The following is a 4,781-nucleotide window of genomic DNA, read 5'->3' as shown; positions in this document are numbered from 1 at the left end:
TTAGGGCACTCGACTCGCAATCTGCGGGTCGCGGGTTCGAATCCCCGTCACACCGAAACATGCTCACCCGGTGTCCGAACGAGGACGCCAGTCCTACTCCCGGATACTCACCTCCAACATTATTTGGAGGTGTGAGAAACACCATACGAAACAAAAAAAATATGTTAGCATGTAAATAAACCAGATACAAAATCTGTATATCCACAAAATCTGTATATGGTGAAGGCCTGTACATACTAACACAAAATCTGTATATGGTGAAAGTTAGTATGTACAGGCCTTCACCATATACAGATTTTGTGTTAGTGTTTATATGTATTCGTCATATTGATATTGTGTGTTAGTTTGTGCACCATATATAAATTTTATGCCAGTCTGTACGTTCTACACTACATGCAAATTGGGTCTTAGTTGTATAGGTCTTTACTAAATACAAAATAAGTGTGTTAATTTGTATAGGTTTTCACTACATAGAACATAAATAGTTTAAGTTCTACACAAATATATGTATTTACTGTAGTTAGTTAGCTTTAACGTTTACAAATAAACATAAATTAAGGACAATAAACAAACCTGTCGATACGAAGATAGTAGGAATTACCTAAAAATATCTGTCGGAAAATGATGTTTTAGTAACCAACGAGACATATTATAGCGATTTTCAGTTTCATTAATATTTCACATATTTTCTCATTAAGTAGTACTCAAAGCAAGATAAACTACAGCCGGCAAGAACATGCAATTTCAAGTTGTTCCACGTCTGAATACAGTGGAGTTGATCTGTGTCTAACAACTATACCAGTGTAAACATTTAGTAAAACTACAACATGTCTTAAGTGCTAGTAAACAGAAGAAGGTTAATAAGATGATCCTAGTCAGTTTGTATTATTTTGATTTATTACAAAAGCAAAATATTATAGTATATTGCTTAATCTATTTGTTTGTATTAACTGCTTAATTATCAGAAACTTTAATTGAAATGGTTTGTTTACTTTGCAGCTGGTAAGGAATTAATAAGCACAGATTTGTTAATTTCATCATCTTACAAATGTTTTAATGAACTTATATGTGCCGTCAACTACAAATATAGAAGTTAAGTACGTTATACTAAAACCATTTTGGAGTCTCAACACCTCGTTACATTCCATGTCGCTATGTTCAGTAGTGCTCTTTCTGACGACCATGCATCTCGACAATAGCCCTGTAGCGTAGTTTTTATTGAAAAGGCTCCATAGTTATGCAGGCTTTCCATAATATATTATGTACGAAGACGAAGGTTTTCCAGCGCCCGTTTTAATAGTCTAGTCTCACATAAGTTTATAGATGCTGCATCCGACGAGTTAACCGGTGTATATTCGTACGGAATAGCAAAAATACCCGTTTCATTCTCCAGTTGTTTGATGTATCCGACGGTTGAACAGATCTGAAAGCCTTATTTTGGCGAGCCCTGTTGGCCTCTTTTCCAGACGGAAATTATTCGTGATTATGATGCGTATTGGACGGCTATTGTCATTGACCTTTGTGTTCGTGGACTCTCACCTGTTTGAAGATGTCTTTCCTTACTACAACTGGAATAAGACTTGTTGCAAGTATCTTTTCGATGGTCCTGGTACCCTAAGTTGATACACATTCATTTTTCTTTCCACTGCCTTTAAGTACAAGGGATATCCTCGTCTTCAAAATACTAAATCCCCAATCTGAATACATCTTTACGATCTGAGTATATGAATATTTTCGCCCGAAAGGGCTGTTACATGCCCTTCTCAAAAGTGATCAATTTTTGATGGCATCACGCTATCTTCGTAACGCCAAACAATCTCAAATGTAATTCTGATTCATTCCGTTCCACCGCTACTTTATATCGACTGCGGTTGACATGTGACTTGTAGATTCGCATATTTCATTGTGTTTTAATATAACGTACTCAACCCTCTGTATAATACCTTTCGATGCTTATTAAGTTTCCTTTAGAAGTAGGTTTGTTTGATATTTATATTTTTTTATAGCCTGCATTGTTTATTGGAATTATTACTTTACTCTGTATGTATACAAAATTAAAAATATCCACTAAATGGATTCATCAGCCCAGTAACAAAGTTGTCAAAATTTCCTGTAATTTGAAGTTTTTTATTATATACGTAAAGCAAACTGGCGTAGATACTCCAGTATGCATTACGTATACTAAAATCAAAATAATGTAGAAGTTTCTTCACACAAAAGAAAAGAAAAAAAATCCAGCACCAAAAAACTTTAGCTATTCAATGTCTCATGAATCCAATAAAGCATCATAACTCTCCTGAAGATACGAAGACATTGTGATTACCAAGGTCAATCAAAATATTAGTTTCTCAGTATATAATATGTTTCTATGTCAGAGCTGAAGCTGCGCTCATTCATAACTAGATAAGGTATAACTTTATTCAGATACATTCAGACATTTTCCCTAAACTTACGAAAGAGTATTCTGTATATAATATGACATTCTGGTTGACATTCGAGAATGTCGAAATGTCACAAACAGGTACTAATACTTTTATTCGGGTAAAGGTTACATACGTAGCAACGATTAGAACCTCATATAACTTTGGCTATGTGTCTATTCCCAACCCTGGGAGGGTCGAGTCCATCTCAAGTGGTGACACAGACACTTGTACAAAATTGTAGGAGCTGAGGGGTTTCTTTCGTACAAGTATTATTTGGAATAGTCAATGACTTATGCACTATGAATTCTGATATATCGCACTTTAGTGGTATGTCTGAATTTTGTCGGTAAATGAAAATTCCCTTTGTGTTTTTCTTGTTCGAGCGTGATATATAATTATTTCTGTATTTGTCCCGTTTGGACTCGTGTAGAAAGCTTCTCACTCAACAGCCAGTAAGTAAAAACATACACGACATATTATTTTAAATAAAGGTTTTATTCTATTTCTTTGTTTGTGTGTTCCTTTCCTTCCTTGTCTGAATTTGATATATTCTTTGCTCTACATTTCCTGTGCATTTTGCAAATACTTTTAGACGTACCTGTTGGATATCAGAAGTTCTGAATACCAAGAACCATTAGCTTCTGCTGGAAGAGGTTGCAAAGAAATATTGTAATGATCAGTGTGACTGTTTGCTATAACATCTAGTTGTATGACGAACTTTTGTTCCGTATAACGTACTAACAATGGCAATGACATTTGTTGTAGAGGGTATACTAAGAGCAGATCTATTACACCGGTAGCTTAGCAACGGAGCTATCACTACAAGTGTAAATGAACTGAAATGACCAGAGATGAGCAGAGTTAAGGTATATTTCTTTTCTTCCAACTTTTAGTTTGTTTTGTCTGCTGGAGGTCTTGGTTTTGAGCGTCCAAACATGATGTATCAACGTTTTAAGAAAAAAAAAATGATACACTGTCATTCACCCCATTTGTACCACGTCAAAAACCAGAGTGCGCCAATCTTTGTGCACTCTGAGGCGTGACGGATTCCGTCCGTCAGTGGACTCAGTGTCGCTACGCTACTCCATCTATCATACCAGTAACAAATGACCAGCTTCTTTTTTATTTCATTCCGTAGAGAGAGAAAGAGAGAGAACTTAAAGCAATTCATCACCAAAATTCGATAAAGTAAATACATCACGATATCACTTTTTGAAAGAACAAAACCCCTGTCATTTTTTTTTTTATTCTGTGAGAACGTCAGAAACATGATGCTCACGGAAAACAATAGCAGAATTTCGTGCGATTTAATTTACTTAATGGCTAAAAGCTAAGGATTTTTAAACCTGTTAATCCAACATATTTCACTATGAAGGAAAATACAAATTACATTTACTATAAGCTTTACTAGTGATTCTTACACAATCCAGTTCCAAACAGATAAGTAGATTTGAAATCAAGGGTCAAATACAATAACTTAAACGCTGTCAACCCCCATTTATTCGCGCCACTTTTACACAAATCAAGTACACAAGGAACGAATATTGTCGAAAAAAAACATATATTTGGATACTTACCATAATCCGGCGTAGATTGGATAGAAGAGAGTCCATCTTGGAAGGTCGCTGTTCACTGGCCATCTTCTTTTCTTAATTCTGACCAGTAACTCTACACCATTTAAATTTCAGATTATCAAAAAAAAATGAGAAACTCCGTGAATATCTAAGAACTCGTCACGTGTTCAGTGTTTTCCCATCAGACGACTTCACGAGAAGAATCGGGTTTTGTCACCATGGGTTATGTTACTGTACACCACCCTTTATGAGTTCACATATATGGAACAATCGTAAACGTTAAGTTTTTTGGTTGAAGAGCCTTACAAGCACAATCGGAATGTTTCAGAAAATCACAATGTCACACGAAAGTTCTTGATAATTATTGGAAACTTTGAATCTTCTATCGTGCAAGTTCTCTTTCATTATCACCCTTATTTTTCTGTCAAGATACAGTGAAGCGTGACAAATGACTACGTTACTACGTCAAGCAGATCGACTTGGAGGTTACTAAACCAGTACCTTTTCATGATAAACTTGCGCAGCCTTGGTCTTACTTACAGCTATTCCCCGTCCCCCTGTTTGGGTTTTTCTTGTCTTGCCTCGTTTCACTGAAAATAATGTCGAAAAATCAGTGCGTAAAGTTTTTTCGAGTTTCTTATAATTATAACAAATCAACTGTAAAGGGGGGGGGGTAAAAATTAGCTCGTGCCGTTTTTCATATGTCTGAAAAGTGCACAGAAATACATAAACCTACTGTGACATTTTTGAAAAAAAAGTAAACAAATCAAGTTAAACCGAGAAG

Source organism: Limulus polyphemus, unplaced genomic scaffold (genome assembly GCF_000517525.1).
Source record: "Limulus polyphemus unplaced genomic scaffold, Limulus_polyphemus-2.1.2 Scaffold2033, whole genome shotgun sequence".
Lineage (NCBI taxonomy): Eukaryota > Metazoa > Arthropoda > Merostomata > Xiphosura > Limulidae > Limulus > Limulus polyphemus.
This window is presented reverse-complemented; position numbering follows the sequence as displayed.